Source organism: Nelumbo nucifera, chromosome 2 (assembly GCF_055504915.1).
Source record: "Nelumbo nucifera cultivar China Antique chromosome 2, China Antique-T2T, whole genome shotgun sequence".
Classification (NCBI taxonomy): Eukaryota; Viridiplantae; Streptophyta; class Magnoliopsida; order Proteales; family Nelumbonaceae; genus Nelumbo; species Nelumbo nucifera.
In genome coordinates this window covers 70,931,365-70,958,762 of record NC_142650.1, presented here as the reverse complement: position 1 = coordinate 70,958,762, position 27,398 = coordinate 70,931,365, and the positions used below count along the sequence as shown (strand labels likewise).

The 27,398-nt window shown below is 36.6% G+C and overlaps 2 long non-coding RNA genes across 3 annotated transcripts; one reads left to right on the top strand and one right to left on the bottom strand.

Annotated features, from left to right (window-relative positions):
• Positions 1–441: 441 nt before the first annotated feature.
• On the bottom strand, positions 442–5,624 carry LOC148802318 (uncharacterized). 2 transcript variants are annotated; one of them, XR_016082013.1, is made up of 2 exons: positions 5,316–5,624; positions 442–5,246 (listed from the first exon to the last, which is right to left on the bottom strand). It is a non-coding gene; the product is annotated as an uncharacterized LOC148802318 (long non-coding RNA). The 2 variants fall into 2 exon arrangements; XR_016082012.1 differs by having other exon boundaries at positions 5,349–5,624.
• Positions 5,625–22,260: 16,636 nt separating this feature from the next.
• Positions 22,261–25,110, top strand: LOC104604188 (uncharacterized). The gene is made up of 3 exons (XR_016083024.1): positions 22,261–23,085; positions 23,157–23,208; positions 23,279–25,110. It is a non-coding gene; the product is annotated as an uncharacterized LOC104604188 (long non-coding RNA).
• The last annotated feature ends 2,288 nt before the right edge of the window (positions 25,111–27,398 follow it).

Below are 27,398 nucleotides of genomic sequence, written 5' to 3'. Positions count from 1 at the left end.
TATATTAGACAAACAGGAGAATATAACATTTTCAAAAGAAGAAGAAAGGAAGAAAGTAAGGTATGCTATCAAGTTTTAAAGAGTTACATCATTAGCATCTTGCAAAGAAGAAGAAAGGAAGGCGTACTGCTCAAGCTTCAAAGGTTCTTCAGTTCAAGCAACCAAGATCAAGTACGAGTACTGCCCATGTGCTGATATGTCAAAGCATGTTGAACAAGTAGTCACTTAGCTGTGGCTTAAGTGTTAAACCTGACCATTTAGGGTCTTTCTCATTATTAGCTCATATGCATTGATGAAGGGCTTGAAGGAGTGTTTTCCCCCATAGATTGGACCTTAGGAGATTTACCCAAGTTCCCCTAGACTTTGGTACTTACTGTGGTTAAGTTTTAGCTTTTTTTTTTTTTGATAGGTAAAATAAAATTTCACTGAAACAAAAAAGAATACAATCTATTAGGTGATAAGGAATCACCCGCTTACAACAACAATTAAAATAAATTAGAAATCAAAATAAGTTCTTCAAATTACACATTTGAATATTGATCAAAAAAATTACACATTTGAAAAACCTAAAACCTCCCCTAACTTTTCCCCCAGGTCCTCTTTATCAATTTGTCTGAATTCTGGGAGTACCATAACCCAATCTGCCACAGATCTGCTGACAGAAGCTACAATCCTATCCAAACTGCAAGTTTTGTCTTCAAAAATTCTTCTATTCCTCTCCTTCCATACGTTTCAACATATAGCCAATGGAATGCATTTCCATATCACCTTCATCTTCTTCTCTCAACTTAGGCCATGAAGAGAAGATTTCTGCAGCTGAATTTGGATGAAAATCAGAGACCTCAAACATAGCAGTGAACATTCTCCACGTGAAACCAGCAATCTTGCAGGAGAAAAATAAATGACTGACATTCTCCACTTGTTCTTTGCATTAACAGCACCTGTTAGCCATATTGAAGACTCTTGATTTCAGGTGATCCACAGTCAAGATGCTATCCACTGCCACCAGCCACACCAAAGTTTCAACTCTTGGGGGCACCGGATTTCTCCACAAACCATCAAGTTGATTTGAGTCTGAACTCGTCCGGCTGAAAGCATATAATATGATTTAACAGAGAATTTTCCATTTGTACACACTTCTCACCATAGTTCACCCCTCAGCTGAGATGAAATTTCCACCATAGTTCATCCCTCGGTCTGTGAATCAATCTTTGCCAAAAAGAATAATGAGCATTAAAGTTTTAAGCATCAAGAGACAACTCTTCCGCATTTGGAATAGTGATAGAATTGGCCTTGGCTCATGAGACGACCCATGGTAATATGGGGATATCCCCCCAGGATTTGAACTTTGAAATGTAATATTTTGGGTTTAAAGGGACAACCTCTAAGGGATGAGTAATCAACCCTTGAGTTTGAATGTTGAGACAAAATTTTGGGTGATTAAGGGGTGGTCCTGACTTATAAAGAGACATCCCCTATGTGTTACTCTATTTGAATTTTCTATCCGTTGAGCCCGCATTAAATGCCCAAATTTAAAATGGTAAAATGAGCATTAAGTGTTCAAACTTTGAGCAATGGTAAACTTATGGGGACTGAGTATTTAAGCCCAATTGAATCAATTTGAAAGTGATTTTCTAAGAGGATCAGAAATTTTAGAACTTGAAAGATTAAAATCTTTAAGAAAATGAAAGTGGGGGAAAAACAGAAAGACCAAGTCATACTCATCAAAAAAAAAACAGAAAGACCAAATCAGAGAGCTTTAAGTAAATTTGTAGAATCTGTTGAAGCTCCATCTAGCCCGAGTTGAATAGTTTGTGCTTGCATTGTTCTATCTGATCAAAGAGGGTTATATTGTTGAACTTACACTGTAATATCTCAAGAACTCTGTCTATGAAAGCAAGTGTGATCTCGTGTAGCAGACACTTTGTCAATCTGCAAAGTATGGTGTAACCAAGCATCATAAGAACTGGTTGTGTATGTGTGACTAGCACCCGTGAACACTGGTTGGAAATGATGTGCCAAGAACCCGTGAACACTGATCAAAAACAGTGTAATTACACCTGTTAAAACTGGTTTGTTGTACTATTCAATGGAATAGTGGATTGAAATTCTCAAGGGGGTTTCCTTGAGGAGCATATATAGGCTAGGAGAGCCGAACCACTATATATCCAGGTACCCTCTTCTCCTTGTCTCTTATGCTTACTACATTTATTATTCCACTGCATTTAATTATTTAATTGACAAGCTATTAAATTGAAATATTTATCACTCACCCTTCATATACACATTCACCCTACTAAAACAGAATTGTCATATTACATCTCGGACAATCATTGCATGTTTAACCAGTAATAGAAGTTAGTTGACATCTCTGGAAAGCAAGATACCCATTTGGATTCTAATCTTATCCTTTCATCTGTTTTTCATTTACCTAATTTGATTACCAACTCAAACACAGAGAGGGATGATCAGAGATCTTGAAGTTGATTGTCTCTACCTTCTAGATTCCACTTTTCACCCATCTACTTTGCAGCCCACTAGTCAGTGTCCTAATAAATCTAGAATCTACTTGTGGCATTCTAGAATGGGTCATCTTAATTTTCAGTCCTCGAGAGTTCTTTTTTCTTAAGTTGCTTAAGCTTGTGTCTATGTTTAGTCTTTAGTGTGAAGTTTGTGAATATTCCAAGCATTGTAGAACAATTTTTTATACTAGTAATAAAAGAAGTTTGGTTTCTTTTAATATTATTCATATTGACATGTGTGGACCTCTTCCTGTTATTGCTATGGGTGGAATTCAATATCTTATTACTTTTGTGGATGACTGCACTAGATGTACCTAGCAGTATGTGATTAAATCTAGATATGAGATTTTTGGGATTGTAAAGAATTTTCGCCACATGATCCTTACTCAATTTGAGAAGTCCATCAAAATCCTTAGATCAGACAATGGCAAAGAATATTTTGAAAAAGATATAAATGCATTAACCAGAAAAGGTGTCACCCATCAAAGTTCATGTAACTAAACGCCTCAACAAAAATAGAGTGGCTGAAAGGAAAAACAAACATTTGTGTGAAGTTACTTGTGTATTATTGTACCACATGAATATTCCTTGTCACTTTTGGGATGAAATCATGCTTATCTTATAAATAGAATGCCATCCCATAGCCTTAACTCCAGTCTCCTTTTTCTCTTCTCTTTCCTAGTCAATCCCTTTTTTCATTACCTCCTTGAGTCTTTGGCTATGTTTGTTTCATTCATGTCTTGGGTCTACACAGGTCTAAACTTGATCCCAAAGTTATCAAGTGTTTTCTTGGGGTATTCTTCTACTCATAAGGGACACAAATGTTATGATCTAACCTATGACATGTCACAACACCATGATATTACCTTTTTTGAAGATACTCCTTTATTTCCCCCATTCTCTCTTTAAGGGAAGAATACAAGTATAGAAGAGATACTTCTTCCTCTTATGGTCACCATTCTCCTTCCTACTGCTACTTTGCAAGAATTCTAAAGGCAGATGGATAGGAAGAAAGATATGGTTGCCATAGGTAAGAGCCCACCAAAATCATCTCACTAGAATTGCCTCAAATGGATCTACATTCAGGTAACTCCTTACCCATTGTTCCCATTGCTAATTCCTCTCCTATCCTTGTTAACTCTTCTACTCTAATGACCTTGATTTGCCTATTGCTTAGAAAAAAAAAGGAATTAGGAAATCTACTTTACATCCTATGTCTAAGAAAATTTCCTACTCCCACTTGTCCTCATCCTCAAAATGTTAGAATATCCACAAACACAAGCATAGGACTATTTTTACAGACTGGCACCCAACATACAAAACACGGCTAATCAAGTAAACCAGACCGTAGTGGGAGTAAAGAAAACATGCAGTTGAACTGGACCTATTGAGAAGATACAACAAGAACTTGAATCAGGTTACATCAAACTGGAGGATAGGATGGCATTTCTAAGGCTATTAATGACCCAAGTTTCTAATACAAGTAGTAATTCTCACTAGCAAGTCAAACCATGTACATGAGTCCTTGGGTTTAGCAACCATGAAACAGTATTTCCCATGTCTGGGTGACTAAGGTATGGTACTTTGCATGGTTCAAGTTTCAACAACTATGAAGTTATCTTCCCATGCTTCGTTTTGAAAATGGAGTCCAGAATCTTATGTTACTGCTCTGTTTATACACAAAACATGGTGATCAAGGGGAGGTGTCCAGACAAATCCAGGAATCAGGCTACATGAGCATGTGTTGTTTCCAGATTTGCTTGATACACTGTTCGATCTTTAACAAGTCAAAACCCTACAATTAGGATCTTAGCAGGGTTCATTAATTAATTTCTAAGTGCATGGATTCTATATGATGTAAACACAGATATCATCTCAATAGTATTCAATAGGTTTCAGACTGAAAACCTGTCTATACAACTTTCACAATGATGAAAACAAAGCAAACCCTGTGAATAAAGTCGTATGAACCTAATTAGTGCTACGTGGGTGAGCCACGTTTTCAATCGTTATAAATCAATCTACCATAATCTGTTATCGTATTTTAAATAAGTGGATTAAACTCTTAGGTTAGTGGTTCACAAACTAGAACTGAAAAGGTGTTCGACTTATTTTCAATCCATTAGTCGTTCATCAATCTCAAAACTCTCTGGACAAAATCACCAACAAGGAAATAGATGAGATTCACACTAAGAAATTAGGTGCTGATCACAACAGCGATCACATGGCGAGAAACATTGAAATCTCATCAGATCAAAACTAAGAACATTTTTTTGTCTTGTCAATTAAAGGATTACAGAGTACCATCATACACGGCCAGCACAGTAGGAAGCTCCTTTCCCAAAACAATTCAAAGAAAAAAAAAATCTGATACCAAGAATCAACCGAGTGGGTTCAGTGATATGATCCCAACCTCAAAATTTCCGAAGTATCATTGTGGAAATTAGAAAGCATAGGTTAAAAACTAGGATTAGAACACCAATGATACAAGCGAAACAAATCATACCTGAGACTGCTTGGATTCTTGAGGCCAAGTAAAGCGTAAAGCCAAATAGGATGCAGAAAAGCTATGCCAATTAATATGACCGCAAGGTTCCTTAAAGAATTGAAGAGATGAGAAGCGCTGATGACTGCTCAAAACGTTTTGATGCACTTGACTTCTTGTCCCCATGAGGAACCGATGATAATGCAAAAGAATCCCCATAACGGGGAACAAATCTCCACCTAAATTCGCTCCCATTAACACCGAAAGAAAAGTCAGGATAAAAAAAAAAAAAAAGATTAGGATCGTACAGTGGTTTTGAAAAAACACCAGATCAACATGACCTTTCAATTCCAACTCTCTCTCAATGATCGGATTGTGATGAAGCTGCTACTTGATAGAAAATCTTTAAAGTGCCATTTTCTCAGAGATGCAAGCCCGACCCAAACGTTCTTTGTAAGCCAACCGGCTCCAGACGGGGTGGTTGTTTGACTCCGAAAGTTCAGCAAGAATGACGTGATTGCAGAAGGAGAGGATAGAGAATGAACAGGAGGAAGAGAGGTCGTGCTTCCCATGTCGGTAACCGAGAGAGAGCGAGAGAGAGAGAATGTGCCTTTACGGCTACGGGTTTAACACAGGGCTGTCAATGGGCCAGGTCCATCCGATAGAGCCGAACCGACCGAACCAATTATGTCGGTTCTGGTTCAGAATTCTATCCCACTAGGTCGGTTCTGGTTCTTTATTGTGTGTCCCGATTATTATCGGTTCGAGACAGCCAAAGCCAATTAAATATTCAATAATTAGACCAATTACCTGCTATTATCTTCATAGCTTTCATGGCATTCTTGAAATTTGTATTATATTATTGTCTATAATTGTAACAATTTTTAAAAAATCTACAGATTTTAACATTTTTTAAATAGTTTTGGTTATTGAATAAAATGTTCTTTGTTTACAAACTACAGATTTTAATAGTTTTTAAATTTAATCGATTCTTATCAGGCCAGACCCGATTGTCCCGATAACCAGTGGGACCGGTACTAGTTCTAATTTTATAGAACCATTAGGATCTGGTTCGATTCTGGGTCTATTGATTTAACAATCGGTTTGGAATGGTTCTATTTTGTCTCGAACCATTGACAACCCTAATTTAGCTAGCAAGGGACCCAATGCATGGGTTTTGTTAATAAAAAATGAAACAATCAAGAATTCTGAACATTTACCAAAAAAATCAAAAACTTATAAACAAATTAAAATAACTAAAATAAATTATAATAAGAATGGGCAAAACAAAATCCATTGGATAGTACATGGAAATAATCATAACCATAAACAATATAATTCATGGAAAAAGAAAGTTAATGTAGTTCATCAACATTCACATAAAAAGATAAAATCAATTAAACTCTAAATTATTAAAATAATGTTAAACCATTCTAATTGCTTCATCACTGTTGTTGAGGCTCCAACAAAAAATATTGTAATCACTATTTTAAAAATATATATTAAAAAATTCAATTAGTTTATAAATATAAATTAAAATACTATGTACATAGATATAATTAAAATTTAGCTACCATGATCGAATACCCTATTCTTCTACAATGAAAGGATTGAAAGCCAATTTTGTGTTTTTAACAGAAGTAATAATGAATTGCCATATTATCATGTTTTCATACATAAGTAATTAAGGAAGATATTTGTATAATTTCAAAAAGTTAAAATCAAAATTACCTCTATAATGCCTCACTTTCACATAATTTCCAACAATAATCATGGTATATTCTTTCATTGCTAGGAGGTATAAATCAATAGCATATGCAAAATGATTCTATAGAGGAAATTTTATCAGTACTAACATATTATTTTTACAAAAATAATGTTAAAACTAAATAAATTAAATTTATCAACATTATGTACAAAGATAATAACAATTATATTTATTTACTGATAATCCAATAAAAGGTATCTCTTTTTATTGCATTTGAGTACACTTTGGAAGTACAACAAACATTAATAATTACTCCAATGACATCTATTGTGAATAATATTGTTAAGATAAATTAATGTTTAAACATACCAATAATATTTAGTATAAAAAGAATTTATACATACTTATAAATATATTATTGTCTTCATACTTGGAAATTTTGTTAAATGACACAAAATTGTATTTTGGTGCAATCTCTCATACTTGTTACAATTTATATAATACTTATAAAGTGCAATTGTATAGTATTTCTACTTATAATATATTAAATGTCACCACAACGAATTCTTAACCATAAAAATATATTATACAAATCCTTCAATAAGCAAATGCAAAAATTTGTCAATATTTGTATTAAATAACTTCACTTCTACGTCATCACCTTGTGAAAAACATAAAGGAACAAATTCAATATATCTATATTTCATAATTAAAATATTTTTAATTTACTTATAAGTAAGTAAAGAGTTACTTGAGAATCAAAAAATAGCATATTACAACCCTTATAAATCTATAACTTGATTGGTATGTATGAATATTGAATGTTTTTTTACAAAGAGCCCCTTAAGGCCCTAATATGGAACCTAAAGATGCATTTTAAAAATTGGTGTATGACCAAATACCATTTTGTATTAAATATAAAATTGAAGTTTCTCAACAATAGTAAATACCACCCTAAATATAAACAAATATATAAAAATGTCTCAAAAGATCAATAAATTGAATAAAACTGTCAAATGTATAAAAATGTTTCAAAAGTTCAACAAAGTCGATCTAAAATTAAAGTTAAAATTTTGTCAAATATCCTAAAAATGTCTCAAAATTCTTTGTTCTTTTTTTTCATTCACTAGCAACAAAAATGCTCCATGTGAGACCACCTAAACATTTTAAAAAACAAAATTAGTTTAGTTATATGCTAAACATTAAAAATGGTGATACATGTTATAAAACAAAAACTTAGGTCTCGTTCGCTTTTTGGTTACTTATCCGAGTAAGTTTTTCCTATGAAGCACTTACCCGGGTAAGTGCATTTACCTATGTTCTTTTATTTGCCATGTAAATAAGGCAATTACCATTTTAGCCATAAAAATCCATTATTAAAAAGGGCATTTTTGTCCCATTCAAGTGTTGGCAACTTTCCCCCTAGGTGGGAAAGTTATTTACCCACCTTGGAGACGGGTATTACTTACCTGGGAAAGTGATACCCAGGAAAATAAACTTTCCCTAGTCCCCACATAAATCTGAAAAAAGAACATGGGATTCTTGGTCAATGGAAACCAAAATCCCATTGACCAACTTTCCCCCCTCTCAAAATCCGAAAAAAGAACGCCCCCTTAATACCAGTTAACGCTACTCAATGTTGGGCATTTTCCTCATTAGGAAGATTTAGATTACATTCAACTTCTTCTATTACAGCAACCATCAATGCATCTTCCTTACAATCCTTCAAAACATACACCAACTCAAGGAGTTCATATGGTGTTTGTTCTTCAATGTATCTTAAGCCTATTTCTAATAATGAAGGTGGTAATGTCGATGCATACGCATGATGAAAAATATTAGCTGACATTGAAAAACCACGTTATTTTAATTGCTGAAACAGACAGTTCGGTGTAGTAGTGATCTTCAAGAGATGCCCATTCTCCTTTTGGATTTTGCTCAATTTCAATCCATAATCTATTGAAATCATGCTTGTTAGCACTCGATTTTTACTCGATCCATCATCTAAACTGCCAATTTAACCTGAACACTTGATCAAACCATCTCAATATCTCTGAAACACCAAATCCCACCCCTAAAACCCAAATTTCACTCCAAAAGCCTATAAATCCCTTATTAAACATGTCTACTATCAATCTGATGGCTACGACTAACCCCCATTTACACCTTGACCTTTAGATGAGAAACCACCATCAAACCACAAACCTCCTAAAACACTTACCCAAGAAATTTCAACCCTGGATTCCTATGTTCACCCTTCTACTAGACTAAGATTCTCATTCGAGCCATCTCGTTAGCCTGAAACACCCGTAGCCCAAATATCCTTGATCCTAACACCTCTGAACCGATCAGACCATACCATTGAACCCTAGACACATGATGATCAGAGGTTGTAGAAACACAAGATACCAATATCTCTCACTGTACTTGAATAAAAGAATAAGAAAAATATATGTTTTATGATGTAATTTACAAAGAAGAAGAAGAAGAAAAGTCACCCTAGGTTCGAAGAGAAGAAGAAGAGGGAAGAGAGAAGAGAGAAGAGAGAAGAGAAAGGGTGTGGTTAGATTATTCTTGCCACCCTACTGAATCTTATTTATATTTATAACTTTACAAAAAGTAGAGTTACTCTAATACCCCTACTTAAAAAAACAAAAGAAAACAAATATGGCCCAGTAGGCCCAACTACCATAATTGTAATATAAAGAAATAAACGGTAAACAATATAAGGAAGACACACCTCATGAGATGTAACTCGCTTTCGGATAAAGTGTTTGTCCACCTCGACATGTTTAGTCCTGTCATGCTGTATTGGGTTGCAAGTAATGTTAATTGTAGCTTGATTATCACAATACAGCACCAGAGGTTTCTCATAGTCAATTCCCAACTCATCAAGCAAAGATTTCAGCCATAACACTTCTACAAACATCATTGGCTAGGGTTGTTCATAAGAAGACCCAAACCCACCAAACTGACCAACCCGGTCCGACCCAACCTGAGCTGGCTGAGTTTTCTTCAGCATCGATCGGTTTTGGGTTACAAAAAAGCATAAACCGATGGTTCAGTTCGAAAACCAAACCAGCTTAGTTCCTATTTAGTAATTACAACCTAACTGTAACTTAGCTTCCAGTTACTTATTAGTTATTACTTAACTAGGTTGTCTCTATCCTCGTTACAACCTAACTTAGTTTCTAGTCTTCTCTTTAAGAATGCCATTAATGAAAAGCATTGCAAGACAAGGAATCCCAAGTCTTACTCCCTACACCTTTCCTCCTTTAGATGATAGCTTCTTGCATTTTTTGGAAAGGTTTAAAGAAAGGATCCTAGTCTCTAAGGTCCTTTACACCAAATAGGCAATTACAATTAGGTGTCATTTTTTACTTAGATTAGAAGCATTCTTGAAATTTCCAAATTTTAGTCTTATTTCTCTAATACAATTTGACTCTCTTTTCTTAGTAACTTACTAACTTGGTCCGCCCTTAACCCCTCAACTCAAGCATTCTTCTTTTTCTAATACAATTTGACTCTCAAGAATCAAAATTTTGAAAATTCAAGTTCATTGTTCAACTTCAAGACATCACTCGAACTTGGCTCTCCCATCTCATTCTCTCAACTCTCAACTTGGCTCTTCCATCACTCAAGACATCACTCGAACTCAAGTCTCAACTCTCGACTTCTCAAGACTTAAGCAACAAGCATCACATTCAGTCATTCAAAGGTTACTATTTTTTATTTAATATTTTTAAAATTTAATGCATGTTATAAGTTGATATTTTATTTGTGTTTTGTTTAAGCTTTGAAAAAAAATCTGGTTATTTATGATATATTTGCACAAAAAAACTCCAATTTGTATGAAAAACCTAATCTATTTAAATATATACTTCGGTTTTAATTTAAATTATATATTTCTAAAATATATAATTCAGTTTTAAATATATTTCTAGAAAATATATTTTGAAATATTATATATAATATGTGTATTTCCGAAATATATATATTTCAGTTTTAAATGTATATCCAATAAATATATTCTCATTGAAATATTATATATAATATGTATATTTCAATTTTAAATAAATATATTCTGAAATATTATATATAATATGTATATTTCAATTTTAAATAAATATATTCTGAAATATTATATATCATATGTATATTTCCGATATATATATATATATATATATATATATATAAATCTGAAATATAGTAATATATCTGAAATATATAATAAAGCTGAGATATATATTTCCATAAATATATATCTGATATATTTTGGAATATATATTTTTGAAATATAGTAAGAGATATTTATAGTGATTTCATAATTTGCACAAAAACTATATTTTTATATATTTCAGTTTTAAATATATTCCAGAAAATATATTATGAAATTTTATATATAATATGTATATTTCAGAAATAAAGTTGAAATATATATATATATATATATATATATATATATATATATATATATATATATTCACAAATATATATCTGAAATATATCAGATATATATAATATCAGAATATATATTTCCAAAAATATATTTTGTGAAACACATTTTTATTATTTTATATATTCCAGTTTTATTGATGTTAGATGAAAAAAAATATATAGTTTTTCGATTATAACCAATTAGTTGTTTTTTTTCTTAATTTGTTACATTAGGGATGTTCATCTTGAGAAACTCAATAATCATTATAAATTTATAATGGTATTTTGTTTTCAGATGGATCCTAAATGAAGTTGAAATGTGCTGAAGTTGAAGATCCAGTAGCAATGGTCTCAAAGCAACAAGATTCTGAGGCTGCAAATCCGATAAAAAATCCCCCTGCTCCTTGTAAAATTACTAGGACATAGCCCACTAAGCAGAACAAAAGGCAAGGTTCTAGATTAAAATCAGAAATTTGGAATCATTTCACTAAAATGGAGGATTAGGATGAACCTAGAGCTGCATGTAACTATTGTGGCAAAGACTACTCATGTGATACAAAAAATCATGGCACTAGTAACATGTGGAGTCATTTGCAGCAACAGTGCATGAAATATCCCTATAGGGTTGATAAAAGGCAAAAGACATTGTTTTTCGAGCCTAAAAATGAAGGAGGAGAAGATGGTCTTACTACTAGTAAGCTAAAATCAGTGACCTTTAGTGTTGATGAAGTTAGAAAGGAGTTTTCTAAAATGATTATAATTGATGAATTGTCTTTTAGGATTGTGGAGGGGGAAAGATTTAAGAACTACTCTCGAGCTTTGCAACCTAACTTTACAATCCCATCCCGTATCACAGTTTCTAGAGATTGCATGCAAATTTTTCTTGAGGAGAATATGAAACTGCAAAAAGTGATGAAAAATCAACGTATATGTCTTACCACTGATACTTGGTTATCAATCCAAAATTTAAATTATATGTACTTGACTGCACATTGGATTGATAGTGAATGGAACTTGAATAAAAAAAATTAAACTTTTGTCAAGTTCCTAATCACAATGGAGAAACAATTGGAAAGACCATTGAGGATTGCTTGCTAAAGTGGGGCATTGATGGAATTTTTACAATTACTGTTGATAATGCACTATCCTAGAACATGAATTCATGCATTTAAAATATTCTGCTCATATTGTAAATTTGATAGTGAAAGAATGATTGGCAGACTTACATGAGTCTATTCTCAAAATCCAAAATGCAATAACATATGTGAGATTATCTCCATCTAGGATTCAAACTTTCAAAATGTGTGTTGAGAAGGAAAAAATAGAAAATAAGAATCTTGTATGCCTTGATGTTGAGACTAGGTGGAATTCTACCTATTTGATGTTGGAAGTTACTGAATATTTTGAAAGAGCTTTTGATCGGCTAGGTGAGAATGACCCAAAATATCTCTTATACTTTGAAGACAATGATGAGGATGAAAAAGAGGAGAGTGGAGGTGGGAATAGGAAAAGAAAAGGGAAAGGTAATAAGCATGTTCAGCCTCCTAATTATGATGATTGGGATAATGCCAAATGTTTTGTGAAGTTCCTAAAGCTTTTCTATAATGTAACATTGCGGTTTTCAGTATCTCTTTATGTCACATCGAATGCATTTTTTCATGAACTTGTGGCATTGCAAATTAAGTTGGTTCATTTGACTAGGAGTGGAGACAGTCTCTTGAGTTCTATGGTAGAACGCATGAAACGAAAGTTTGATAAATATTGGGAGAACCTTGAAAATCTGAATTTCTTGTTATATGTTGCCATTGTTTTGGATCCTTGTTATAAATTAATATATGTGAAATTTTGTTTTCCTAAAGTTGTGAAAAGCTAATTGATTCATTTGACATTTTGATTTGGTGGAAAATGAATTCTTAAAAGTATCCTATACTTTCTCAAATAGTAAGAGATGTCTTAGCAATGCTAATTTCTAGAGTTGCTTCTGAATCAGCATTCAACATAAGTGGATGTTTACTTGATCCATTTAGGAGTTCACTATCTCCAAAAATGGTGGAGGCTCTTATATGTGGCCAAGATTGGTTACGGTCCAAACCAATCCCAATTGATATTCGAGAAGCTATAGATGAAGTGGAAAAATATGAAGAAATCACATTATGTAATATTTGTGATCTTGTGAATAAACTCTATTTTATGATATTATTTATAACTTCTATAATTTTTTGGGTTACATACTAATATTTGTTTCTTTGTTTTAGAATTCTCAGGAACAACGGAACAAGTGTAATTAAGTGATGATGATTGATGTTTTGGTAAGACTTAATAATCTTTACAAGTGTAATTATTTTTTCTACAATTTAAAATTTCATTTTCCAAGTAATGTGACAATCTAAAACAAATTTTTCTTGTTTGTTTTTTGACAGTTGAGTCATTAGCATGGCAGCATTTCATCTTCAAACATGATGTTCCAAAGTCCATTAGGCCACCTAATTTTTGAATGGCTGCAAGCAATTTTGGATTAGTGATTAATGAACAATTTTTGTCATTAATTTTTCATTTAAATTTTATCATTAAATGGCTGAAATGATGTTCAATTTATGACTGCTTTTAAACCTTACTTGACACTTGTTTTCAAGTCCAAAAGTTAGTGATGTTCAGTACAACTCACAAGTTTAAGCTTTATTAGAAGCCAAGATGGCTTTATTACTTTATTAGTGATGTCCACTTGTTCAGTTATAAGTTTAACTATTTAAGCTTTATTATTAGACATTAGTGATGTTCAGCTCAATAAGAGAGGCTTTCCTTTTCTCTAAATACAAATGGTGGGAGAGAAGGATACAACTGTTAAGAGCCATTATGAATTGATTGCTAGTGATGTTGTGTTAGGGACAAAGAGGAGTAGCTCTGCAAGCTATGAGTATGTTCTAGGAGGAAAAGAAGGAAGCCACATCAAGTTCTTGATGCTTCAATATCTTTCTGGGGAGAAAAAATGGAAATGTAAAAAAAAAAAGAAGTATGTTTCTGTAACGTGGATTGTTGGTAATATTGATCAAAGGATTAAGTTTGAAGGGAAATAGCCTTCAAGTATAAGTGAATCCCCACCCCTTGAAATTCAACTCATTTCCTTTCTTATCAGGCGCTTCTTAGAAGTCTGTGACACAGTGATAGAAAGGAGAAAATGCAGGGTAACTTTCTTATAAATAAAGTAAAAGATGACATATGGACATTCCTTTGAAAGGTTGCTTGCTTTTCAACTTGATAAATAGGGTATAATTGTAGGTTAAATTCTCAGGCAAAGGTGAATTGGCCATAGCCTTCTACCATCATCTGACATCAAGCCCTTGGACTCTCCTCTCTCCACCTCCAAATTTATCTTATTCAAGTAGTTCTCTCAATCTGGGATCTGCTTAATGGTTTGGTCCCCATTTGCAAAGAAGCTTGGTTGATTTCACCCAAAAAAAATCTATTTTTATCACATAAGTAGCATTTTGTTTTCAAAAAATATCCTTAATTTACTAATTTTACTAAAAATGAAGGATGAAGAATCTGTTTGGTTATACTTAGGATTAAAAAAATAATGTTATTTACCATTTTGTTTGTAAAAAATAGATGTTATCTAATATGAGAGATAGCATTGCATAAAATGCTATTCTTAATATCTGGTGGGCACAAATGCTATACACATATTATAGATAAGACACTATAACCATAGATCGAGAACATTTCTCCTACTTGTATACTGTCTATAGCATATATACAGCATTTTGCATGTAATTACAATCCACTCATATATTTCTCAACAACAATAAGTGATTTGACATTTTAGCAACTTTTTTTATGGATAAATAAACCTGTAATATTACCTATTCTACAACTCAATTTAAGTTTTTGAGCTACAAAATGAAAAGCTCTATTACCTATTCTACATATAAATACAAAATCAAAAATGTTTTTTTTTTTTGGATAGTAAATAAAAATATAATAAAATAAGAAAGACATACAAAAACACCCCTATTATAGAACACAATTTCATCTTTCAACATTCTCCATAGAAATAATGTTTTCCAAGCATCCAGCCTTCGCTTCTTAGACTTGAATCCTTTATCGTTCACACCGAGAGAATCATTCACAAAACCGAAACCGACTCAAATCGACCAGGTCGGTTTTACTTAGTACAGGGTTGGTTTCGGTTTCATTTCTAGGTAAACTAACCAGGTCGGGTCGATTGGAAAAACACCAATAAACTGACCCGTAAATAACCCTATCATTGGCCATGGACCTGTATTCAACTTTAGCATTGGAGCGAGCAACAACATTTTGTTTCTTGTTTCTCCAAGAAACAAGGTTTCCCCCCTACAAATGCATAATACCCAAAGGTAGATCTTCTGTCATCAATGCATCCAGCCCAATCAACATTTGCATACCTCTATCTTCATGTGACCATTATTCCTAAAGAGTATGCCTCTCCCTGGACATCTCTTTAAGTAAGCAAGTATCCTTTCCACCACAAGGTGAGTGGTCCTAGGAGAAGGCATGTATTGATTAACAACACTAATAGCATATGAAATATCTGGTCGTGTTAAGCAAAGATAAAGAAGATTCTCAACCAACCTTTGATACATAGCCCTATCTTTAAGAAGTTCTCCACCTTCTGCACTTATTTTATGGTTCAACTCAATGGGTGTGTCAGTAGGCTTTACTCTTAACTTTCCAGTTTCTTCAAATAAGTCAAGGACATACTTTCTTTGAGAGATAAAAATTCCATGCTTAGATTAAGTTACCTCAATTCCTAGGAAATAACACAATTCCCCCAAGTCCTTTTCACTTCAAATTCTTTGTAAAGATGCTACTTAAGGGAGTCAATCTCACTAATATCACTTCTCGTTACCACAATGTTATCCACATAAATAGCAAGTAAGGTCAATGAAGAGTCTGTCTTCTTAAAGAAGAGAGTATAATTTGACTGAGCCTGCATGTAACCAAAATTTTCCAAAGTTAGTCTAAACCTATCAAACCAAGCTCTTGGAGATTGCTTCAGCCCATATAAAGCCTTCTTCAACAGACAAACTTTATTTCTTGCTTTTGTACTGTAAAACCAGACTCCATGTACACCTCATCTTGCAAGTCTCCATTAAGAAATGCATTCTTGACATCCATCTAAAATACTGGCCATGACAAGTTTGCAGCAATAGATAGTAGGACTTTGATAGTGTTCATCTTGGAAATTGGTGCAAAGGTTTCCATATAGTCTATGCCATAAGTTTGTGTGAATCCCTTTGCAACCAATCTGGCCTTATATCTCTCTACAGAACCATCAGCATTATATTTCACTGTAAACACCCATTTGCATCCAAGTGGTTTCTTCCTCTCAGGCTAGTCAACTAGTTCCCATTTATTGTTCTTAACGAAAGCATCCATCTCTATTTTTATTGCTTACTTCCACTTAGGTATCAAAAGAGCTTCTTGCACTATTCTGGGTATAGGAATAGTAGCAATAAATGCTAGGAAAGATCTATAGGATTTTAAGAGACAATCATAAGAAAGGAACTAGAAGATACAATGAGCAATAGATGAAGTACAATGGCGCTCCCCTTTACGAATTGCAATTAAGAGATCAAGGTCATCTGGAGGAAGAGGTTGAGGCTCAACAGTGTTAGGCAAAGTGTCTGCAACAGTGGGCTCAACACTAGGAGTAGTGCCTAGATCTGAAGTTGTAGAAGGTGTTGGAATCGGCCTGGACTATTGAAGATGGGAATCAACCTGCCTCCACCACTATTTGTGATACACTCTCAACTCCCTGCACTTCTGACAACCCACTTCATGACCCCCCCCCCTCAATAACTGGAATTGGTAATGGAACTTCTAGGGCTGAAATCCCTTCCTCACTAGTCTCCCCCTGAGGAGAAGCCCTATGATAGTAGGGCATATCCTCAAAAAATGTGACATCCATGGACACAAAACGCCTCCCTGAAATAGGCTTATAACAATAATACCCCTTTTGATTTTGTACATACCCAAAGAAAATACATTTAACAGCTTTGGGATCAAATTTGGAGTGATGAGGTCCAAGGATTTGAACAAAACAAGTAAACCCAAAAGTTTTAAGGGGAATAATGAATAAGTCCTTGTTTGGATACAAAGGGTTGAAAGGTGTTTTCATGTCTAAAACCCGTGAAGCAATTCTGTTAATAAGGTAAACAACTGTATGGATTGCATCCCCCAGAAGCGTATGGGAACATTAGAGTTGAGCATGATGCTTCTAGCTACCTCCAAGATAATGTCTATTTTTTTCTCTCAGCAACCCCATTCTGCTAAGGTGTATGGGGACAAGTGCTCTAATGAATGACTCCATGATCTAGGAGATATGATGCCAAGGGTTTTGTAAAGTAACCCTTGGCATTACCAAATCTGAGAGTTTTGGTCATGATTTCAAATTGGGTCAGTACCATCTGATGGAAACCTGGGTTAGAGAGGGGACCTTCTCTCAAGAGTGCATAAGGTATACCCATGAGAAATGGGTATAATCATCAACAAATAACAAGTATTTGTACCCCCCCATAGTAGGAATATGATATGGCTCCCAAACATCTGTATCCACAATTTCAAAAGGAAGATTGTTTCTTTTATTGCTCAAAGAATAAGTTGATTTACAATGTTTTGCAAATTCATAGCTTTCACACCTCAAACTAAACACTTGGACTGACTCAAACAAAGTTGGAAATAGACTCTTTAAAGACCAAAAAGACAAATGACCTAATCGGCTATGCCAAAGCATAATATGGCCCAAAGATTGAGAAACAAACAATCTCTCAACTTCACTCTCCTTCTCCTATGGATGCTCAAGCAGGTAAACTTTATTTGTCTCATGACTAATCCCAATCACCATATTCGTTTCCAAATCCTGAAAAACACAACGATCAGGGAAAAAGGTCACTGAACAATTCTTAGTAACACTACTAACTGAAAGCAAGATAGCACTAAGCTTAAGGACATGCAAAACTGAGGACAGGGAGATGGCATCAAACAATCGATGTCTCCCTTGACAGAAATAGGTATAAGGGAGCCATCAGCAATAGATACTTTGTTTCTACCAGAGGATAATCAATAGGTGGTAAACAAGGTGGATAAAGTGGTCATATGGTCAGAAGCACCTGAATCTAATACCCAAAGGGTCTAATGTTACTTGGGACTGAAGTATGATATGTTATAGCTCTTGTACCTGAGTGAGCAAAGACTGAAAGAGGATTAGCAGAAATAGTAGCTGAAGGCTAAGATGATGACCCAGAAATACCAACTTCATTCTCTAATTGTGTCAAGGCAGCCCAGACAGCAGTTAAGGCATCTAAGGATGTGGTCCTTGTGCTGGAAGTGAATGCAATGTTTGTAATAACTGCCACATTAGCACTTCTCTTCTTGTTTCTGAGTTTCACTGGTATCAAGTAGGAATGCAACTTCCAAAAAGTGTCCCTAGTATGTTTTGGCTTCTTGCAATGATCACAAAAATGTCACTTTTATTTTCCTTCTTTATTTCCCTTTCCTTCTCCCCTCCAACCTTAGGTTTTGTTGCTGTTAAGGCTAATTCTATAGGCTGAAATGGTAACATAACCTTTATCTTACTCTCTTCACTATGAACCATTGAGTAGACTTGAGATAACGTCACACTCTCCTTAGTACGAAGTTGTTGTTCTACAATGTCAAAATCTAAGTTCAGACCAATTAAGAACTTAAACACTCTATTTGTTTCAATCAACTTTCTATATGTTGCTACATGCCTTTGACTTTTCCACTCAATATTTTCCAAGTGATCAATTTCATGCCATAGGGATTTCAGAGTAGCAAAGTACACTAAGACTGGCTTCTCCCTTACTTGAGATTATTCACTTCACACTTCAGCTCATAAGCTTTAGCTACATTAAGAGGTTGGGAGCATGTCTCTTCATGTTATCCCAAATCTCCTTGGTTGTTTTTGTCCATAAGTAGTTTCGGATGATGTGAGGCTGCATAGAGTTGCATAGCTAAGTCATCACAAAATAGTTCTTTTGAACCCATTTGGGATGTGATATGTCATCCTTGGCTGGTTTCTTTGTATCTCCAGTTACATAACCTAATTTACCTCTACCTCCAATGGCTATCATTGCCGATTGAGCCCATTCCAAATAATTGGTTCCATCAAACCTAACGGTGGTAACCTGAAAAGAGTTTCCACTCATACTACTAGTCCCTAAAAATCCTTCCCCTTGAGTATTTAATGTAACTCACTTCCAACCTTCTCCATTCTATGTAGAGCACTAACCGGTCAAGCTTTCAAGAAAATAACCCAAAAAAGGAACTTCTTTTATGTTGAAACCCTACGAAATTGAAAGACAAACTAACCCATAATTTATTAACAGCTAGGAACAATCATCAAGAATTCAGTCTCAGCCGATAATCACTTTCCAAGAAAGCATCCACAATCAATTATCAACTCCCCAGTTCATCAACAATAAAAAAAAAGAAAAAAAAATATCAGTCTTTGAGTCCCCAAAAAATTGATTATAGGGTTTAAAAGGTAGAAAACAACAGGGAATACTAGGGTTTATCATTCGCTACTTATAGAGAGGATTAAACTACTTCAAACCAAGATTAACCTTGCTAAAGATTGCACCTTTCTCAGAAGAACGCTGGTCGCCACCTCAAATTGAAACCCTAACCTTGGTTGAACCTGGTTTCTTTGATTCTTCCCGGTCACCAGGCAATCTCCAAGAATCCTTCAATTCCTTGGGCATTCTCCAAAACTCCAACAACCTCCAAGAACTAGGCACTACTGCAATAAATCCAGTTCTAAAGAGTTTTCATGTAGCTAACCAGATCAGGCTCATATGAGAACCCTAATCTTTATTTGCCTTGCTTCTGATACCAACTTGAATAAAATAATAAAAAAAAATATATGTTTTCTGATGTAATTTAGAAAGAAGAAGAAGAAAAGTCAACCTAGGTTCGAAGAGAAGAAGAAGAGAGAAGAAAGAAGAGAAAGGGTGTAGTTTAGATTATTCTTTCCGCCCCATTAAATCTTATTTATATTTATAACTTTACAATAAGTATAGTCACTCTAATACCCCTACATAAATAACAAAAGAAAACAAATATGGCCCAACCAGCCCAACTACCATAACTGCAATATAAAGAAATAAATAGTAAAAAATAAAGTGTGAGGCTGGAACCACACACACTAATAGTCTATCAATTATCTCTACTGTATACAGCTTGATGACACTTGTAAGGATGATAGTAGAAAAAGTGGCAGTTATGTTAAAGGAGAGGCATCAAAGGTTGTTAAAAGGAGTTAAACATAAAGTGAGAAATGTCAATTCCTCAAAGAAGCCATTAAGTGCTTTAGAAAAAGCTATAGCAAAAAAGGCAAAGAAGACAAAGAGAAAGAAGAAACCATCTATGGATGAGCGTCTTGACCAACATCCTATACATGCATATTTTTTAATTAATGTACTACTTTTTTTAATATTTGCAATTATTTTTAATATTGGTATTAACAATTTTGCATTATAGAAATCAAGCTTATGTGAAAATAGTGTGGAACAAACAAACATTAGTTTGTTAAATGCTCCAACCATACCCATCGAATGTCAAGTAATCATTTTAAACTATTTACATAACCCTAGTATAATTTGCTCTCATATTTCTTTGCTTATAGCTGCCACGGCATTTTGGGCACAATGTAGTCCAATGCTTTTGTTGGGTCCACTTGCAATTTCTTAACTTCTTATACAAATACAACCTCAATAGGAAAAGTGGAATCTTTGCAATTTGCTTGGAAATAACCCATGGTAGTATATATGGTCTTATTCACGTTGGACCAAGCTTTGTTAATCATTTATTATTGCAAATATTACTCGTACCTATATGTCTCCCTAATAATAATAGGAATGAATACTAAAGAGTTGGGGGTTTAGCTATTTTGGGAAGGAACATAATAATAATATTCCTACATTGATAATAGGTTGAACTTTTATTGTAACTTGCCATCTTGAGGGCACCCTTAATACTATTTTTTTTATAGTAAATGAAAACGAGAATTTAGGAGATCCAAACACAGCAAAAACATATCCAATAAAAATGTAAATAACACACCAATAGGAAAAATCCAATTACAATTAAATTATAATTTGTAATACGGAAAAGTATGAACAAGTTCAATGCAGATTTCTGAATTCCACTGCAATCTATAAACATTCAAAATGTCAAATATTCCTACTCTATACATCAATGTCCACCCATGAATTAGCATCAATTTCGAGTTAGCACCTACTCCAACTGTACTTTGGGCCTAAAAATTCTGACCCTGGCATTGATGGGAAAAAAGACAACTATAAAGTCAGGAACCAACCAATCAATTGTAAAACAGGGAAGGGGAAAAGGGTGTTCCCTACTTTCTCTGCTAATCTCTAGAATGTTGTTTCTATAATTAAAAGGAGAATTTCAAATATCTATGATATCTCTTTTGTTGACACGGCCACCGGGTAACCGGGGGATCTTTGTATGCAAGGGAGGAGGAATCTGATGCTGTATCTAAGAAAATGTACACCAGTACAATTAGAACAAGATAGGCCATTGTCGGAGAAGGAGAAGCTTTTATAGACGGTTATGAAAGCTGGGCCTCTACTTCAAATGCTTCTCTTGGCCAGACCTCTCTTCAGTGGCGACATCCCCCTCCTCCGCTTGATGCCCTTGAGATACCACCAATGACCATTCCTTCACCACCTCCACTACTGGCACCTACTCTCCTGCATTAGGATTCTTTTATCAACACTATTAGTGATTTCTATCAATAAAAATTATTTGTTCATTTTTGTATTTCCATTGTTGATGTTAATACCTGAATCCATAACCAGTTTGATATCGGAGGTGGTTACTGGTTAGAGATTAGATACCAATCATAAGAAAATTAGATGATAGATGATGGACATTTTTGTCTTTCTACATGATACATAACATTCATTAACGATTTTAACCCAATTTGACACTTTTTAAAAGTTTGGGTACTAACTTGACACTATCCCCAAAGTTCAAACATTAAAAGTGGACTAAAAGTGAGGTGCTTACCTGTTACAACACGATTGGGTGACCAGCCGCATAAAAAATTGTTGTGTTCAGCTCATCCGGACCCGCTGGAATGGCATTCCCCATTTGAGGGAATGGCCATTACCAACCCATTCCTTGGGAATGAAATCCATTCCTGCTGATTCCAAAACCCATTCCCATTCTTATCTGAACCCATAGGAATGGACCATTTTGATTCGAATTCTGAAGGACTCCGATTCCGATTGTAACTGTGAACCAAACGGACCCAAGGAGAGAACCCCTTTCTTCCTTAGCCCCGGCGTCCTCAGTCCTTGGAGACAGGGGTGGAGGCGGTGCTTGTTCGCCCAAACACATGCGAGCAATGCTACACACGGCGTCATTGGACACCACGTCTCACAGTCCGACACTTGTCAGTCTTAGTCACTCATCCTGGTTCGTTCGATCCGTTATTCAGATATCACGTAGGGCTTCAAATAAACCGTCCCCGGTAGCCCTAGATTACACGGCCTCCACCAGCTTGCTTGGATTAGGAGTTCAAATCGATAGAGGAACAGCATTTCCCTTGTGTCTTGGGAGTTCAAATCTGCGCCCCACCCGCTCTCGCCCCACAAATGCCCCACACGCCCGTAGTGTGCCATCTGTCCCTTCACAAGGCTTTCGCTTGTAGCGCGTGCGGGGTTAGAGGGACGTCCGTTTGCCCCTCCCGTTACCCCCCAAAACTCTCAAAACATATCATTCGAAATCTCAAAACCCTATTCGAGTTCGTGCAGCTGGTCCCTTGACCTCGAGTTCTCTTCCCCAGCTCCCCAGAGTTCTCTTGTCCTTCTCCGGCACCGGCGATCTACAACGACAATCAGCGGGTACTCTCCAGCTCACCTTTTTTACACATTTTTTATTTTTTCTTTTTTTTTCTGATATTTTCGTTTTCCAGAAATTAGAGAAACCGACGGCAGAGTTTTCTTCTCCTTCTCTGGCACCGGCAGGTACTTTCCAACTCACCTTTTTCACACATTTCTTCTTTTTTCTCTTTTTTCTGATATTTTCATTTTACAGAAATCAGAGAGCGGGTGGGCATCAACTGGGGTGGTTAATGATAAGATCAAACGGTGAAGCAGAAAAAGGTGGTTAATGATAAGATCGATATAGTTGAATAATTTAACGTGGAAGGTGGAAATGGATGCATCAACTGGGGACTCCCGGCCTGTAATATTGATCAAGGAGAAGAAAGTAGATTTGATGGAAAAATCTATGATGCTGGAAAGAGATGATACCGATTGATTGGTTGTAAGTTTTTCCAGCATAGTTGGGTTTTACGAGCAGGTGCTACTGCATCGCTGGACGCTGCCTGAGTGGATTCCGATCGAAGAAGTGAAAAGCTGGTTCTTACGCTCCTGAGGAATCCGTTGAATCTCTACCATAGAAGAAAGTAAACAAGATCTTGGATAGGAGATAATACGAGAAAACGTTCTCAGACAAGATCTCTGGACAATGTTTCTGAAGGTCGTGTTACCACTGCTACTGTGCCTGTTTGTTTTTCTACTCGTGTCCTCGGCGGCCTTGGAAGATACCGGCTTTATCTATAATGGATTTCGAGGTGCCAAAGTTAGCCTGGATGGCGAAGCACAGATCATACCCAATGGGCTCTTGATGCTAACGAATCAATCTAAACGACAGTTGGGCCATGCCTTCTATCCCTATCCGCTCCACTTCAAGAATCTACCGGACGGCAATGTTTTCACATTCTCTACCACTTTTGTATTTAGGATCCTCCCAAGTTCTAAAATTTTTATGGAGAAGCACGGATACACACGATGCAGAATTTGAATTCCAGCCCCCCCCCCCCCCCCCCCCTACTACTATGGTCATGGAATTGCTTTCGTGATCACACCTTCAAGAGCGCTACCCGGAGCTCGACCGACCCAGTATTTAGGCATCTTCAATGAAATCCAACAACGGTAATCTGTCCAATCATGTTGTTGTAGTAGAGCTCGACACCATCAAGAACAGTGAGTTCTCAGATATCAATGACGACCATGTCGGTATCGATATTAACGGCTTGACGTCTGTTTCTTTTGCCCAAGTATCGTATGCTATCGATCAAAGTGATAACCGTAAGAATCTAAGCCTCGTAAGTGGGAAACCAATTCAAGTATGGATAGAATACAATGGCGTAGAAGGACAGATGAATGTAACGTTGGCTCCAATTGATGTTTCTAAACTCCATATCCCCCTTCTTTCCTATTCTCGCAATCTTTCTCCTTTCATGGAGGATTCCATGTACGTTGGCTTCTCATCATCGACGGGCTCCTTTTCTACTTCCAATTACGTGTTGGGATGGAGCTTTAAGATGAATAGACCTGCTAAAGAGCTCACCATCTCCCAACTTCCTAAGCTACCTCGACTAGGACCGAAAAAAGCAATCCAAATCAGAGAGCGGGTGGACATTTGCTCCCATATTAAGGTACCTGCCGGTGCCGGAGAAGGAGAAGAGAACTCTGCCGCCGGTTTCTTTGATTTCTGGAAAACGAAAATAAAAAATGTGTGAAAATATCAGGGGACCAGCTGCACGAACTCGAGATAGGATTTTGAGATTTCGAATGATAGAGTTTTGGGGGGTAACGGGAGGGGCTAACGGACGCCCGTTAGCCCCGCACGCGCTACAAGCGGAAGTCGTGTGAAGGGACAGATGGCAGGCTACAGGCGTGTGAAGCATTTGTGGGGCGAGAGCGGGTGGGGCGCAGATTTAAACTGGTGGCTTAGTACACACGGGAGTCACATCAGTTGGCGACGGGGCAATTCTTCCGGTGTGAGTCGTGTCACATCAGCAACAGGGCTTTTACCACACACAATGCAGCTGTTATTTTCAAGACTTTAAAACCTTAATTTGGAAAGAGTATAAATACAAATCTATACAAAATAATACAAAATATAACGTTTTCCTCTCTATTTGTATTCCTTCAAAATGGAGCCTTAATGATATGAGAGAGCATCAGTGGTTGTCATAAATGCCGAAAGAAATGCAATTCCCACAGAGTCTGATAATCTCAACGGCAAAAGGAAAGATGGGTTAGTACTGCCTTCTATTCTTTATGGTTGTTTACAGGTCATGTTGGGTCGGTTTATTAGTGTTTTTTTAGCTGATATGACCAAGTTAGGTTACCTATAGATTAAATCGAGACCGATCTTCTATTAAGTAAAACCGATTTAGTTAGTATGAGTTGGTTTGAGTTTCGACCAACTCCAAACTTGCACAATGCACAAGAACTCAAAGTGCTAATAGTATATATAATATTTTAGAATATATTTTCTGGAAATATATTTAAAACCAAAACATATATACAAATATATCGAAATATATATTTTCTAATTTCTGGAAATATATATTTGATATATTTCAGAATATATTTTTTCATATATATATATATATATTATTTAAAATTAAAATATCTATATTTAACATATATTTTTCTAGATAACTTGGTTCGGTTCGGTTCGGTTCAATTTCGGTTTTTGATGAAGGATGATTTGACCCGACCTATGAAATGGCGACACGTGGACACTGACTCGACGTAAGCGATAGCTCAGCATTGTGGTCCAGTACAACTAAGTAACGGGCCCATAAAGCAGCTCGCTATATCGTAGCGCGCAAAAGGAGGAGCTTGCCATGACGCGAGCTCCGGGTTCCCCGAGCTACCTCCAAAGCAGACAAGTCATCCCGATGACCAATTCTACTAAGGGCACTCCTGAAGTATTCCGAGCTCGCTGCAAAGTAGCTCGCGAATGGGCCGCACGAGCATTCCTCAGGAAGCTTCTATCCAACAGGCTGTACCAATCAGACTGCGCCACGTCCCTTACTGACGGCGCAGTCCCTGTCCTTTCGACAGTCTGCACCCACGTCTCCTAGCAGGCGGAGGCGTGCCTGTCACTTTGGAGACGTGTCACTTACCCGGGCAAGGAGTACGTCACAACGGACACATGCGCAGCCCTGGCAGGTAACGGCTATGGCAGGGGCCCAGTGGCGGTTATGCCCGATCTCACAAAAGCGCCCCAATAAAAGCCCTCAGGGCAGAGGAGAAACTTCTTCTGGAAAAAAACCTCTAATCACTCGAATATAGTGATAAAGCGCGACCTCCACTCTTAGCCTTCATTTTCTCTTTACTTCCCACACACAGTACTAACTTAAGCATCGGAGTATTCCCACCGGGTAAATCCCCGGGAATCCTTCCTTCCATCTTCTTAGGTGTCGTTCGTTGCCAACAAGGAGCCAGTCAGCATTCAGCTAGGAGTGCCCGGATCGCGCTACATCATTTGGCATCGTCTGTGGGAATCGCTTCAAAAGGCCTTTCTCTCTAAACTCTTTCAGTTCCTTCTTCTTCCTTGAAACAATCCAACGCTCATGGCTTCCTCTAGCAATGTCGGACGAAGCACGAAAATGGATAACTCCAGGGAACAACCCCAGCTTCCTACTGTCTGTATCGGACAGTTCACCGTCCCCCTCTCAGTGGACGGAATCCCCAGCTTGAATGTGCCCCTCACAATGGCACCCGTCGTCGCTCCACTCCCTGCTACAGTCGGAACGACATTCACCAAACCTTCGGTCGTGCCCCCAGCGGTCAGCCCGAACCATCTGGAGGACCTGATGCAGTGCATGAGGGCCATGCAGGCTCAAATGCAACAACTCCAACAACTTCAGCTCTATCAACAGCATGTACTGCACCAGGTCTCCCAGTACCAGTATCAGCAGCAGTTCCCCCAGCTGCCCCAACCTCAGCTTCAGCAGCCTCAACTCCCGCCTCAACGCCTAGCCTCGCAGCAAGCCAAATCTCGCCACCAGAGCAAGCACTCCGGCCGAGGAGAGGCCCTCCAAAATCTCCCAAAAAACCAGGCCTCCCCCCACGGCAGACAGGAGAGACCGGCTACCCCGATCTCGCTGCGGGCGGACAGGTCGGGAGGACCCCGGCTCGGCTGGTCTACGTCGCCTTGACAGTCGAAGTTTGGAACCCCGATCCTTGAAAACCGGTTCAAGATCCTGGCAACATACTCCAAGCAGGCCCCTTCTGTCCGTAGCCATCACCAGCAGACTGGGCTACTCTCGGCGCAAACCATTCTGGACAGCGCAGAGGTGAGTAGCATGAACGCCGAGCCCATCAAGAAGCAGAGATGCCGCCGCCGA